Source organism: Equus caballus, chromosome 7 (assembly GCF_041296265.1).
Source record: "Equus caballus isolate H_3958 breed thoroughbred chromosome 7, TB-T2T, whole genome shotgun sequence".
Taxonomy (NCBI): Eukaryota; Metazoa; Chordata; class Mammalia; order Perissodactyla; family Equidae; genus Equus; species Equus caballus.
This window is the reverse complement of record NC_091690.1, coordinates 84,666,713-84,682,615: the sequence shown is the minus strand read 5'-3', so window position 1 is coordinate 84,682,615 and position 15,903 is coordinate 84,666,713. Positions and strand designations below refer to the sequence as shown.

The following is a 15,903-nucleotide window of genomic DNA, read 5'->3' as shown; positions in this document are numbered from 1 at the left end:
GAGATTTTACCCTATTGCAAGCAAACAAGTTACAGAAAAATCTGCAGACCCCTACTTTAACCTAACATTCCAGGACCTTATGTCCCAATTTCAATCTACTTTTCTCAATTACTTCCTGTTCATTCTTTTGAATCGCTCATTGTTCCCCCTACAAGATACTTAGCCTAGCCATTTATATGCCTTTGCTGATCTCTCCATAGGAATGCCCTTTCCTACTATCTTCATGCATAAATCCTATCTATTGAAGCCCCAGATCAAACAGCCTTCGTTTCCTCCCCGCTTCCTGCATCTTTTCATACCTTCAGTTAGAAGTAATTGGTCCTATCTCTGACCTCCCTGAGCACATTATCTCTCCCTATGATCCAATTTGTTTTCTTTTTGTTACTTAATTACACAGCTCATTTATATCAGTAGAACCTGTATATTAATAATGTATCTCACCTAGTATTCTGTTTTTTTTTGAGGAAGATTAGCTCTGAGCTAACATCTGCCACCAATCCTCTTTTTTGCTGAGGAAGACTGGCCCTGAGCTAACATTTGGGCCCATCTTCGTCTACTTTATACGTGGGACACCTGCCAAGACATGGCTCAATAAGTGGTGTGTAGGTCCACACCCGGGATCCGAAGTGGGGAACACCCGGGCTGCCGACGCAGAACGTGTGAACTCAACTGCTGGGCGGCTGGCGGGCCCCTCCCCTAGTATTCTTACAAAGGGTCTTGAGCAATAAATGTCTTTGCTGAATAGGGATAGAGCTCTTTTTGTGTGAATGCAATTTTCCAGTTCCTGCCATTAGGTGACAGTACTCACACCTTGTAGTACAAAGAAATTCTAGGCTTTAAAGTTAAACAGGATTCTGGGTCTGTGGCTTATCATTAATTTGTTGAGCAAATATTCACCCAGAAGTCTATTGCATCCTCTGCTGTGAAACAATCATGTCTTAGCATGCTATGAGGTGCAATAATATAGACAACCAAAGGAACTTGTTTGTTCATTGTTTCTGTACGAAACTTAGCTGTATTTCTGTCTTGACCTCTTTGGTGCATGCATTGATCTTGTGGAAGAAAGACTTTCATTACGGGTCTGAACCTTAGCTCATTCAATCAGTTAGCGTTTACAAATTATTGTGCAGAGTGGTTTGTGATGGTCTGAATCAATGGCATTTACCTGGTAGACGTATAGCTGTACCAATGCTCCCAAATTAATATTTGAAAGGTTAACTTTCTTTTTTAAACAAATGACCATGGTAACTTTATTAGATTTTTAACTTTTTTTTTTTGAAGGAATGACAGAATGAAAAGAACTGTAGGCCCCTCAAAGCAAGGTAATATGGTATGACCAGATTCCAGCACGGAACAAAGTTTCCATATTTCATTTGAAATCTTTCGCTGATATAATTCTTTCAATATTTCATGGAAAATTCCTAGAACTTGGACTACAACTTGTGAATTACGATAAGCAGAGGACCTGATTGGCCCACAGCAGAGTTAGAACTTTTTTTGGTTGTTTTCCTATTAAGTGTTGGGCTTGTTTGTAGGGAAAGTAGGGTGAGGCAAATGAAACTACAGTATCATAAATATATGTAATAATATGAAAATAATATGTGTCTAAAGGGAGATTGGTGGAAACTTTATAGTAGAATACCAGAGCCCTCCTTTAGGAAACGATAGCCTCTATTTTGATATAGGGAAACGACTCCTATTTGACAGACCTCACTATCTTGGACCATAGAATTACCTTTCTTGAGCTTAGCTTCTACAAGAACATTTTGATAATAAGTCAAGACTGGTGAGGTGGTTGTTATTTTGTTGCCTGAGGATTTTTGGGAAGTTTCTCCATGAGGTCACCTGTATTACAAAATTCCTGTTAGATGGCTCTTCTTACGTAGAAATCTTCAAATATTACTAGCACTTTCCAGTTTAGCAGAATATCGGCAATAATAACTTGGTGTACTATGACAATAACTTCTGTGTCCCTCAGGTCTCTGATCTCTAAGTGTCCTTAGACGAGGAAGAGCATGTTCACTACACTGTACCGTGCAACTGCTCACCTCCTCAGGATAAACACTGGTTTGGAAAACACTTCGGTTATCACACGTGGGAGCCTGGAAGTTTTTTCTCTTCGGAACTAAGCAATGATGAAAAGTTTTTCAACAGAGTTCTTAGTGCGAAATCTATTTTCACTCGAATTACTCAGACCAGCTCCTCTTCCTCTTCGCTTCCTCTGCTTGCGACACCCCTCCCACTCATCTCAAAACTGGGGAACTCTTACTCATCCTTCAAGATTCAGCTCAGCTGTCACTCCCTGGTGGGGGCTTCCTCCACACGCCAGGCAGCTCGGCCTGTAGCGGGAGACACTGAGAGTGTCTGTCCTGGGCTGGGTCTCGCCCCCCGGGTGTGCGCTCCGGGGGCTGAGGCCGTGTCTTCCATCTCCTCCCGTTTGTGGAGCGCAGCGTTCGGCCCCCGGCAGGCTCAGTAGAGCTGAGAGGCTGAAACTCTTTCTTGCAAGCTCCTGCCCGCAAGCAGCAGCATCCCGTCCAGCTCGCTCCCGACCTCCGACCGCCGGCCGAGCTGCAGGAGTTCCCGCGGGCTCACCAGTTCCCGCCACCGGCGTTTAAAAACAAACAGCGGGGAACGCTAAGGGTAGAGAGGGGGCCCTCACGACGACCGCCTTTCGTGAGCCCAGCTCGGTTAATCCCCGCCAGCTGAGCCGGCAAAGGCCATTTCGGAGCCTGCTCGGTTGAGGGAAACGCCTTCCCGGAGCAAACTTAGGGTCCCAGGGGTATTTCTCCAACTCTGAGCTGGAGACGCTGTCCGCTTTTTTCTAACGGTGACAGGAAGTCGAAGGAAAAACGTGGGATTCAAATGTTGGGGGGTTACTGCTCGCAGCCACTAGGCTCGAGGCTCGCTCTGGATCCCGGGCTGACGTACGCGAGGCCGGTCGCCCTCCCCTCAGAGGCACCAACCCCAGGCTGAACGCCCACCTCAGGGTGCCGCTCCCTCAACGGCCCTCGCACTCGGCGCCCCGCCCACTTCTGGGCGGTGAGCCACCATTCTCGCGAGAACGCCTCTTAGGACTGAGGGCTCTCGCGAGAAGAGGCTTAGGAGCCGGCCTGCAACCTGCCGGGGCGGCTCTGGTGGCCGCAGCCGCCCGAGTGGCCGCCACCACAGACACCTCCGGAGGGATCCAGTTGAGGAGAGGCAGAGGTGTCGCTGGCCCCGGCCTTTGCCTAGGCCCTCACTGGACACTCAAGGGGGACTCCAGGTTCGAGGGTGACTGGACTCAGCTGGGGCACTCGGTGGGGGCGGCGCCGGACCTGGGCTTGGCGGGGGCGAAAGAGGAAGGGGGCGGACGGCGAATCTTGCTGGAGAGCCGGGCGTCTGGGCGCCCGGAACCCTGCGAGGGGACCGCGGGTGGTCTTCTGGGTTCCGGCCGCTGGCACCCACTTCGGAGAGGCACGGATGGGACTTGGGTTCCGGAGGTGCTGTTTTTGGTTGAGAGTGCCCAGGCCTCTCCCCGGGGATGAAGGCGATAATCCCCTCATCCCTCCCTCCCCGGGTTGAGTAACCCGTGCCCCGCCCCTTTTCTGTCATCCCCGGGCTAACGCAGCCACGTCTTGAGGAGGGCGCATCACAATAGGGGATAAGGTGGCCCGGAGCCTCCCTTCGGGTGGAGAGGAGCGGGACCCCAATAATGTGCTGCGTGGTTTTATGCTGTAACAGCAACACGGATTGTACAGCTTTGTTTTCCCAAAACTTGCACAGAAAAGCTTCTTGTTCTTTTCCGCTTCTGATACAAGTCTCCCAACATCCTTTATCCTCGGGAATGGGGTGCGGGGAGGTGAGACATCACTTAGCAATTCGTTAACGTGGGGGCAGTGTGACCATACCAGGGCCCCCCAGATTCCCCACTTCTCTTTTCCCCTCCGTATTTTGAGTCCGTGATGAAAAGACTAGTCCAGGCATGCTAAAGCTAGAGCCTCACCTGCTTGTCACGTTGTGCACTTAGCATATAAAAATGATTTAAATTGTTCATCTCTGAGAGTCTTCATGCTGTTTGTTTGAATTAATCTGAACGAAGCAGCACAGTATATTGATTTTATTTAGACAGTTGTGTCCCCCCTCCCACTACACAGATCTGATCAAAGAGTTTTAGAGAGGGGATTGGGGTAAATTTGGAATGAAATAGACTGTAGAAATTGGCATAAGAGAGATGATAAGGAATGCAACCAACGGCCAAAAACATTTCTGTAGTGGAGAGCCCAATCCAGGACTGAAGTCCAAGCCTTGAAAATGAGGACTGCAGTTGTCATTTGAATATAAAGCTGCAAGCAGTAGAAAATACCTGGGAAAGGATTTGATGATGGTTTAAGACTGTTAAACAAAGTGTGTGAGGAGAATTATTTTTGAGTGTGTAAGAGTGTTTCATAAATTTCCCTAACATTCCTCAGAGTTTATGACCTAAATGTTATTGTTACACAGAGAGAGAGTGGGCAGGGAGGTTCTGAAGCAGGGAATGTGGTAAGAAACCGTGGAGTGACACTGTGTTCAATCCAGAAAGCTTTCAGTGAGAGTCTCAGCAGTGTTTCTGAGTTCTGTCATCTTTTTTTCCTCACTCCCGAAAAAGCTTTCAGATGGGCTTTTTGCTTTCTGTATGTAACCCTTCCAGCAGCCTGAATGTTTTTCTTTCTGCCCCTTTCTTCTAAGCCTTGCGAAAATTTTTTTTCTTATTAACTATAAAGTTGCAAACCACTATGGTCTGCTTTGTGGCTTTTTACATTTAGGTGACTTGGTGAAGTGTGGAAGTTATCTGGAAAATATTATGCACTCCCCAGAGCATTAGTTTATGAATTTACTGGGCAGATAAAAATGAAAATGAGTGAAATGCATCAGAGAGTTTATGCCTCATCTAAGAGGGGCATCCAGTTCTCAGGTCCACCTGATTAGTGCCATACCTGAATATGGGCCCAGTCTTCAGCCTTCTCAAGAGAACTCGGGAAGTCTAGATTTTTACTTGCAGTCTCTTTTTTGCTGGGTAAGATTTGCCCTGAGCTAACATCTGTTGCCAATCTTCCTCTCTCTTTTTTTCCCTCCCCAAAGCCCTAGTGCATAGTTGTATATTCTAGTTGTAAGTCTTTCTACTTCTTCTATGTGAGCCACCAGAGTCTGGCTGCTCACAGACGAGTGGTGTGGTTCCGTGCCCGGGAAGCGAACCCGGGCCACCGAAGTGTGGTGAGTGTTGAACTTTAACCACTAGGCCGTCAGGGCTAGCTTTTCAGTCTCTTGGTTTTTAAAAACGTTGAAAACTAATTAAAACAATTAAAAATAAGTTCATGTGACCCAACCAAACCCAAACCTGTCAGTAGTTGTATCCTGCTCTCCAGTTTAGGACTTCTGTTATAGGGCAGAATTAATACATTTTATGACTGAAATAAACAAAAGAGATTTAAAGTAAGTATGTGAATTAGTTTGGGATTTCAAACCTAGGAGGACTTGGGAAAAATGTCAAATCTAATTGAAAACAGGAGGTAAGTTTAATAGCCAAGTTTAATAGCTTTCGATTACACTAGGGCAAATTGAACTGATACTTACTAACATTTTAACTGTGGAAATAACTGAAGAAGAAACCTCTCAGTATTTATGGTTTAATAACTCAGGGTTCTGAGCATAACTGATTTATAGCTATCTTGTAAGGAAATCAATTTATTGAGAAGCCCTTTATTGTACTTGCAATTAATATGTAAAATTAAATCCAGGAGCCCATCTTCAACTCATCTATGGTTTTGAATGTTTATTGTTTGCTATGCCATTTCCCAGTCATTGACTTTCACTGGAAGCAATATTGATTGCTTAGATTTTATCCCTGGCAGATGGGGTGGGAGGAAGGGGAGTCGGGATGGAAAAAAATGGGATGGGGAGAGTGTGGTGTGAAGCGGCCACTCAGGTGCTTCTTCCTCACATTGGCCATTAAAAGACTGATTTGAGTTAACTAGGTTTTTTTCTAAGAAGAATAAGTACTTGGATTGATTAAACACAGTGCCTTATACATAGTAGAGCTTAATGATATTTGTGGCAACGAACCCTGTGGATTAAACCACATTTATGCATTAGTGTGAAGTACTTTAATCACATAGTCTGATTCATACCTAGTTGGGCTGTGGGGAATGGGAGTGTAGAGGTCAGACCTAAGAAAGAGGTGGATCTTAGGCATATAAAGGTCAAGTTGAGTCTTTGATGAGAGAAGGGTGAGAGAGGAGACTAGGTGAGGGAGAGAGTTTTGAAAAGGAAGATGAAATGGCTAAATACGGTTTTGTCTGCTGTGCAGTTTTACAGAGAAATTACAATTAAGTTGATCATACCTCGTGCAAAGACTACATAGAATTTTGCTTTTTATTTATTTTTATTTACTTATTTTTTAAAAGACTTCCTTTTTTTCCTTTTTCTCCCCAAAGCCCCCTGGTACATAGTTGTATATTCTTAGTTGTGGGTCCTTCTAGTTGTGGCATGTGGGACGCTGCCTCAGCGTGGCCCGATGAGCGGTGCCATGTCCATGCCCAGGATGACAAAACACTGGGCCTCCTGCAGCAGAGTGCGTGAACTTAACCACTCGGCCACGGGGCCGGCCCAGAATTTTGCTTTTTAATCAGGGCTGATCTGGGAGTTTGCAGACTTAATTTGTTCTTTTAGCCCAGTCTTCTCAGGTCAAGCTAGTCTAGTATCTTTCATCCAGTCCCTGCCTCTCTCAGGTATAGGAAGCGAAACAGGGGGAAATGTGTATTATGTTTGTGAGGTATTCTTGTTTGAGAGTTTTAAAAACATTCTGAAGAATCTGTTGTGTATTTGTGGAGATAATGTTTGTTGAGGGGGAACCATCGTTTTCTTCTCCCCACGTTTCTAACATGACCTGTGAAGCAGGCAATTCTCTCTTGGAAGTAGCTTTCCCCCTTCTTTCTACTCTTTCAGATACCTTCCCAAGGGAGGATTAGGTGAGGCTAGGAGAAGGAATTGAGTATGCTTTTGCTTAGTGTCTTCTGGTTCTATTTTTGGAGCTCCCAATTCTTAGGATATGCATTCTCTACTACTTTGTATGGTAGATACCTGAGCAGGCTGGACCCTATGAGGGAGAAGAAATTGGAACATCTACAGTTATAAGTTTAATTTACAATTGAAGTATTAAGTCTTTTTGGCCACTGGTTTCAGCCATATTTTTATTTTCATCTATCTGACTCCTTTATTTTGTTTCTTTGTTGGTTATGAACCCACAGTAAGGGAGGAAGAGGTAGTTATAGATGTTCGTTAATGGAGGAAAACTATTTTTAAAATTTTTCTCTTCTTGGATAGAATGTTTATTAGAGTTCAAGCTAACATTGCATTTCCCCTACCGTGGCTTGCTCTGCTTTACTTTGGCATCCTTGAAGTAAACCTACCTTGCTAAGCACGTAACAATCTCAAACTCAGAGATGGAAGGTAAGCAATCAGAATTCAAAGAGATGCTCTTGGGGAGAGGATTATGAGGTTGGTAAATGTTAGTTGTAGGCAACGAGAACACAATGAGCTGAGTACTAGAAGTGGTAGAAACTTGAACATAAAAGAGGAAAGATTTTATGTCAAATATGTGACCTTATGTCACACATTTCTGAAGATTAGGAAGATGCTAAGGTATCTTTGCCAGTAAAAGCATCTTTCTTTACCCTTATTATAGTTAAAACTATATTTTTCTGTTTTAAAAATGCAGTCTGATTACATGGTACTTATTTTTATCTTTGTGGTTGAAATGAGTGATTAGCGTTTTTGATCACAAACAAATTAACATTTAGTATTTGGTTGGGAGTGAGAGTCTGTCGTAGTGAATCACTGATTGAAGTACTTAATTTGAAACCATGGATAACACTTTTCTAAAATCATTTTAAATTGTAATCATACTTTTCTGCTTGAAATACCTTATTTGGGATCATTTAGATCTGGATTTAAAGTCAACTGTTCGCCTTATGATATAAAAGTTACTTAACCTCTCTCAACTTTTGTTTCTTCACATGAAAAATGGAGATAGAACACAGCTGTCAGTAGTTTAAGAATTAAATGAAATAAAATATATAAAAGTGCTATGTAAATAGTAAAATGAATATAACTTGGTAGCACTTTGTTCTGTGTTTACGCTGAGAAAATAGCATACTGGCCAGTGATCTTGAACACATCCATTAGGTAAGTTTACATTTACCTCTAGCTATCTCATTTGAAGGGAACAAGTTCAAATGGCTATTTACAGCCTTGCCAATATGAGTCTCTGACGGGAAATTACAAAAGTTTTTTTCTTTTTCTTTATTCTAGTCAACATTGAACAATAAAAGCTCTTTTTAAGCTCTTTTTCTTGCTTTTCATGTTGGCATCTATTTACTGATATCTGGTATTCTGTGTAATTTGAATACCAGATGGAATAATAGTAGAGAAAAGGGAAGGGAGAATAGATTGAAGAGGGAGATGGCATGGCATTTTAAAAGTCGTCTATGAGGATACTGTTATCTATTTCTAAAACATAAAACCATTTTATTTTTCCTAATTTGGATTATTTCCCTTTAAAATTGTTGACTGTCATTGCTAGTAGCAGATGAGTAGAAAATTACCCCAAGTGTTTTGTTAACTATATTAAAATGTCATCTTAAGTAAATTTTAAAGCTCAGATAGCTGAGGAAGAATCTCAGGTGCAAAATCATGCAACAAAATGTTGTTATAATTTTCTTATCCTGGATGGTCATACAAATAGTGCTGAATTATTTTAAAGGTAATTATTTCATTCAGGTCAGTTTGTTGTATACAATGCAGGATTGAATTTGATTTTCTCACATCTAGAGAGCAAGCAGTACAGTCTGCTGTGTCCTTTTGGCTTGTTAATTTAGAGTTCTCTTAACGAAGTTCTTATAAAATGGGTAGCTGTGGGGCACTGTTGTTTCCTTCTTGTTGAATATCCAAATTGCCTGAGTTTCTCTTTTCAAAGAGAAGATTTAGTTATTGGAGACTAGTGGATTTATAAAACGATAGCACTGAAAGTACTGTAAAATCATTAATACTCTAATTTTGGGGAGAGAAAACTGAAGTGCAGATTAAGCCCCCTTACCTGATTTTGATAAAAGGTATTGACTGGTAGTGGGAAAGCTAAGACTAGAACGTAAGACTCCAAGTCTTCTGATCCTGAGTAGTTTATTCCGGTGATCTCCCTAGTGGGTTGCATGTTCTTTTGGGAGTGTGTGAAAAACTTGCTCATCGTGCTGTGTGAAGAAAACAATAGAACTTCAATTTATACTAATTTTTTTACTCTATCCCTTTTTCATTTCTATTTTTTGTGTATATGTAGTATATGCATAGTACTGGTGTGACAGTATATGTGCATTATTTATATACATATGTGTGTGTAGCTCTTCAGGCTGGTTGAACTAAAAGCATATTAATAAAGGGAAAAAGTGTCATCTTTTAGAAGAAAAGTGGTGTGACCTCTTTGATAATCTTTGCTTCCCTAGTGAATGATATTATTTAACAATAGTAGCTCTGAACACTTGATTTTGAAGTTGTTTTACAGTTAGTACTTTGAAAAATTACTTACAAAAGTAGATTTTTTTGGAGTAATTTCTTTCTGACTATAAAAGTAATGCATTGCCTGCAATTTGGAACATTTAGCAAAGATCAAAGAACATGGTATCATAATCCATGACCCAATGATAATTGCTTCCAGTCACAAACACACAGACACAGACACCCCCCCCTAAAATTGGGATCATTCTGTATGTAATGACTTAAAATTTTTATTTTGAGAAATTAAAAGGAAATTTGAATAATGTGCAGATACATAACTAGATTTAGAAATTAACATTCCCTCTCTCCTCCCTCTCCTCCTTTCCATCTGCTTCCCCTTCCCCCTCTTACTGTAAATGCTTTGATAAACATATGTGTGAGGATAAAATTATTTTTTATTTTTTATTTTTCCTTCTCCTTCTCCTCAAAGCCCCCTGGTGCATAGTTGTATATTCTAGTTGTGGGTCCTTCTAGTTGTGGCATGTGGGATGCCGCCTCACCACGGCCTGATGAACTTAATCACTCAGCCATGGGCCGGCCCGGTCTAATGCTTCTTAAAGGTGGTCTGCAGTCCTGATTCTGATCCCTGATGAAGTTTTCACTAGCCTTTGTTGAGAATGTTAGCGTGAAGTGGCTGGCTGCCCATTCCTGTTTCTCATACTAAAAATCTTTGGCTTGATGGTGTTTTTCTTTGACTTGTGGCTTAGAAATTCCTTCTTTATTCTGAGATCTAAATATTCATATTTTCTTCCTGATTTTTTATGGTTTTATGTTCTACTTTGAATTTTTTAATGTGGAATTTGGGGGAGATAAAATGTGAGAAAGGAAAGGATCTTTTGCTCAAATAGTTAACCAATTAATTTTTTAAAAGCTACCTATCTAACCTTGAGTCTGTCTATCATCTACTTATTTATCTCTTAGTGATTTGAAATGCTACCACTAACGCTTTATTTTCTGTACATAGCATTTTGATGGGTTGTATATTAAGTTTGAGAGACAATATAGAATGGTGGAAAAAACACTGGATTTGACTGTAGAGATGTGTATGTGAGTCCTAGTTTATTTATTAGCTATGTGATGTTAGGCAAATGACGTAATCCCTTTAAGCCAGTTTCTCAGTTTTTTAAAAGGGATCACCTTTATATAATAAAAGATACCGCTTGTATCTTGTAGGATTGATACGTGGATTAGCATAGATAATATATGTGAAAATCCAACTTATTATCCAAGGCTCCCTGAATTAGATGCTAGCATCTAGCTCCTGTGCCTCCATCCTGTTTGAAAAATCTCACTAAATATTTTTCTGTAGTTCACTTGGTGCTGAGGCATATCTCTAATCTACTGCCAGTCTGGTAACTTTCCGAAAGGTGGATGGCTTGACCTTATTCTTCAGGAACCTATTCTGAAATGTATTGGTCATTGCTTACTGTTGTAGATGGAGGTATTAAGAGGTGAATGAATTTGAGTGACATGGCAACCTTGTTCCTTACTACTGAATCTGTAGTTACATAAGTAGTGTACACCTACTGTTTTCCTTATTTAAACAAAAGCAAAGAAGCATAAAATGGTACAATTTAGAACATGGTAATAGTAGGCCTTTTAGTTATTTAGAGTATATAATATATTATGTTTCAAATAGAAAACTGTATAAAAAAATACTCAAAAGTATTGCTTACATCTGTATTACTTTTACCCCATTCCCACTCTGCCCCTGTAGGTCTATTAGTGTCTTATTTATCCTTCTGGAGTTCTTTTTGTAAAAATAAGGGAATATATGTGTATTTGTATTTATATGTATGTACGTATATATTTGTTAGATATTTAGTATGTATATGTATGTATGTATATATGTATATATGTGTATGTGTATTTATTGGATACAAAAGGTATAGCAAACTGTATGCTGCTTGTTCTGCACCTGTTTGGTTTGGTTTTGTTTCCACCTAACAGTATATCTTGGATATTAATACATGAGGATCTTCTTTCTTTATTCTGTTTTATAGATGCATGGTATTTCATTGTGTAAATGTACCGTATTTTACTCAGTTGTCCTCTTTTGATGCACGTTCAGATTGTTTTTAGTCTTTTGCTGTTACAAATAATGCCACAGAGAATATGTATTGAATATTTTGTTTAGTGTTTGTAGAGTTGTATCTTCAGGGTAGATTCTTAGAAGTAGATTCTTAGGACTGGTAAACATTTGTGTAATTTAGTTAGATATTGCAAAATTCCTCTCCATGGGAGGTATATCGTTTTGTATTTTTCGTTAGCAATGTATGAGACTGTGGAGAATGTCTGTTTCTCCACAGTCTCATCAGCAGAATATACGGTCAAAATCAGAAGTGTTAATTTGTATTTCTTTTATGAGTAAGATTGAGCATGCTTTTATATGTTTAAGGCCATTTGCGTTTATTTTTCTGAGAATTGCCCGTGTCTTTTGTGCATTCTGTATTTTTTGGAGGGAGGCTTTTTCTTTCCCTTTTTAAAGAGCCCTTTATATAGTAAATATTTGTTTTTTAAGTTTTGTTTATTGTTTCTGCTGCTGTTTTGCAATGCAAAGGTGTTTATTTTTAGCTATTCAAATAAGAAAGACTTCCTTCTTCCGGGTTGTAAAGGAAATCAGCCATCTTTTTTTTTCTAGTATTTGTATGATTTCAATTGTTACATTTAGATAGCTGATCCATTTGGAATTTACCTTGGTATATGTGTGAGGTATGGATTTAGTTTTATGTTTTCCCAAATGTTTATCCAGTTGTCTCAATACCATTTATTAGTGTCTGTTTTTTCTTCAAGTGATTTGAGAAACCACTTTATCATATATCAAATTTCGCTGTTTTAGAGATCTGTTTCTGGACCTTTCATTCTGTTCTACTGGTTCGTCTGTCTATTTACATACAAGTACTACAGACTTTTAGTTTTTGAAATAAGCCTTAAATATTCTTTGAATGTAAGAAAATAATTTTTATTTTATTAAAATAGAACGCTACCTGTAATATTAAGATACAAAGATATGTAGAGTGTTCTTTGTGAGCAAGTATTTTGTCTCAAGACAAATTTTGTATTCCTTAAAATGAAACATTTAGAGGAAAAATAACTTTTTTGTTGGAGAAGGTTCTGATATTCTGCCTCTAATTGTGCTGGCATATATGGTAGTTACCAGCCACATGTGGCTATTTAATTTAAATTAATTAAAATGGAAAATTAAAAATTCATTTCCTCAGTTGTAGTACATTTCAAGTGCTTAATAGCCACATGTGACCTGTGGCTGCTTTTTGGATAGTGCAGACATAGAACATTTCCATTATTACACAGAGTTCTATTGGACAATACTGCAGTCTAGAACTTCAGTCATATTTAGGTCATTTTGTAGCCTATTGAATTAATGGCAGATGAACAAACAAGTAAAAATCTGAAAGGAATGGAAGGTAATGGGAGTAGTGAATGGGTCAAAATGGAACAGCATCGTAAAGATTATATAAAGATATATACTGTAACTTATTTAAAAAGCCTCACAGAGAAACAAAAGGAAACATTGTTTACGAGTCTGACTTTGTTTAAAGGGTGCTGGTTCTTAGGAGTTGAATGTAATCGCCTTTGATTTAGGCACTTTATCAGCTTATTGGAGATTTACCTATAATAAATTTCATGTCAAGGTGATTATTTCAACTAAGATATTTCCAGTTTTGAAGGCAATACTATTTAGTCATAGAAGAAAAGGAAAAACAGGGACATATGCATAGAAAACACAATATTAAGATTTTCTTTAGAATATTAAAAAAAAATCATGTGCCTTTTAGTGAGTTTTAAGAATTTAGCACTATAAACAGCATCTAGTTCTTTACAGTGCTAATCAGGTGATGTAGGTACTTAGAAAATGCTTGCGATATGGGAAGATTTTCAAACATTTATTGAACTATTTAAGATGGGAAAAAAAATAAATGAAACATTTCTTGAAGTGTTAATGCCTTGAATAAGAAGTCAGCAAAATTTGAGTAGAAATTCTGTAAAAGTGATAAAATCAATTAACTCAAAGATTTTATTTCCAGGTCACTTCTGGAAGATCAAGGACTAAATATGAGTTGACTTTGGAAGTCTTACATTTTGGTGGATTAGATAAGGAGGCCCTTTAAATAGGCACAGTGTACCCTACTTTTGATGGAAATTCCATGCAATTTCATTAAATCTATTTGTTAGAGTATCCCTAGCAGTTAGCATCCTGAAAAGGTACGGAGCACTCAGTGCGTAAGTTTTGAAGGAAAACATAAACCAGTTGAATTTGGTACCATGGAACTAGTTACATAAAATTTAGTCGGATATAATCTAGTATAAAAATATCCTGACTAAAGTTCTCAGCTTTATTTACTTGTCTTATTTTAACTGTAGCAAATCAGAAAAGGACAAGCCTTGACAGTTGAGAGGGCTTCTGTGGCAGGCAGCTTTGAGGAATATTTTGGGGAAACTTAGGGTCACTTGATAATATCTTTAAAAATCTCTCCAGGGATATGTGTTATACTTTCCCACTTTTAACCCCACTTCCTTGGTGTATGTTTCCTGAGAGCAAGTATTGACGTTAGAAATTGAATTGTTATAATTTTTGCTCGTTTGAGGGTGAGGTTCCCATGATTGGTGCTCATTACCATAACTAAGACATGGGTTTAATTGTATGATAACTGTTCTTTTTAAAGATAAGCAACTAAGTTAAAGACTGCCTGTAAATCTTCATAATTTGCATTTCCTTTCTACTGTGGATTGTGTTAAATGAGATGTCCTTCAGTTTCTTTCATCTTCATTTAATTAATTAAAACATTTTGTAAAAGCTTACATACAAGTTGTTCTAAGCTTTGGGAACACAAATATGAATCACATTTTGTTCTTGCCCACAAAGATCTTGCAGTTTAATGGGGGACATGTGGCATAAACATTCTACCTATGCATAACGATGGGGTTCAGGACATGCTACCTCAAAATATGGCACCTCAGCATATTGGATGTTTTAAGCTGAAGGAATCTGAGAAACGGCATGTACAGGAAGGGGTTTCTGACCTGCCCCTGAAGCAGGTCATAAAACTTTCATGTGAGATGTGTCCTCCCTATACCCAGAGGACAGGAGCATTGTTAGCTCTGAAGATGAAGGGACACAGAGAGGAATCTGAACAACAGGATCTGCTAATAAGTTTCCCTCAGTTTACTACACTTAGCTCATAATCTTTGTCTTACCTTTCCATGATTTTTCACTCTTCATCAAACCTAGCGTAAGAACACTCAGGTTTAATGTTTCTTCAGGTCTTCATTTCCTTATGAAGGCTCCTGTGTCACATAGAACTTATCTTGAATAAATTTATATGCTTTTCTCTTCTTAATATGTTTTTTGATACAGGGTTCCCAGTCGAGCACTTAGAAGGGTAGAAGAAAAAGGTATTTTTCCTCCCCTACAAAGTGTATTGACCATATTTAAGCAGTCAAAAACAAAAACACAACTACACTTAAGCAGTAAAATTAAACAAGGGAGAAAATTTCTATAACAAAGCCACCTCCAAATACTTTATTGTAACCCCTTCCCATATTATTATGAAAACAGCATGAGATATATTCATATAGTATAAAGGATACAATGAAAAGTCTCTCTCTCATTCCATCCTTTCCTTAGAGGCAACTAGTCATTAGTTTTAAGTGATATTTCTAAACATCTTTAAAACATAAACAAGCATGAGTGTATGTTTGTGTATATATTTAAAAAAATATTGGAGTACATAATGCATATCTGTACTTTGCTTTTTAACTTGACAATATGTATCTTGGAATATTTTCCTTATCAGTATATGTGCATCTCTCTGTTTCATTTTACTGATTGCGTGATATTGTGCAGATTTTAAAAAATTATTGTTTTATCGAGGTCGTAATAGTTTATAACATTGTGAAATTTCAGTTGTATGTTATTATTTGTCAGTCACCATATAAATATGCCCCTTTACCCCTTAGGCCCATCCCCCAACCCCTCACCCTTCTGGTAACCACTAATCTGTTCTCTTTGTCCATGTGTCAGTTTATTTTCCACATATGAGTGAAATCATATGGTGTTTGTCTTTCTCTGCCTGGCTTATTTCACTTAACATAATACTCTCAAGGTCCATCCATGTGGTTGTGAATGGGATGATTTTGTCTTTTTTATGGCTGAGTAGTATTCCATTATATGTATATACACCACATCTTCTTTATCCATTCACCAGTCAGTGGGCAACTTGGGTTGCTTCCATGTTTTGGCTATTGTGAATAATGCTGCAGTAAACATAGGGGTGCATAAGTCTCTTTGAATTGTTAATTTCAAGTGCTTTGGATAAATCC

General features: G+C 39.0%; 1 protein-coding gene across 9 annotated transcripts in view; it reads left to right on the top strand.

Moving 5' to 3' along the window:
* The first annotated feature begins 2,495 nt into the window (after positions 1-2,495).
* Positions 2,496-15,903, top strand: part of BTBD10 (BTB domain containing 10) — a 71,055-nt gene continuing 57,647 nt past the window's right edge. For 2 of the 9 annotated variants that reach the window (XM_070273401.1, XM_070273400.1), the window contains exon 1: positions 3,077-3,262. The gene's annotated coding sequence lies outside the window, so the exon portion shown is untranslated. Of the gene's footprint in view, positions 3,263-12,861; positions 12,987-15,903 lie in introns of those variants that run through there. The other 7 variants (XM_005612187.4, XM_014741700.3, XM_070273399.1 and 4 more) reach the window with 7 other exon arrangements.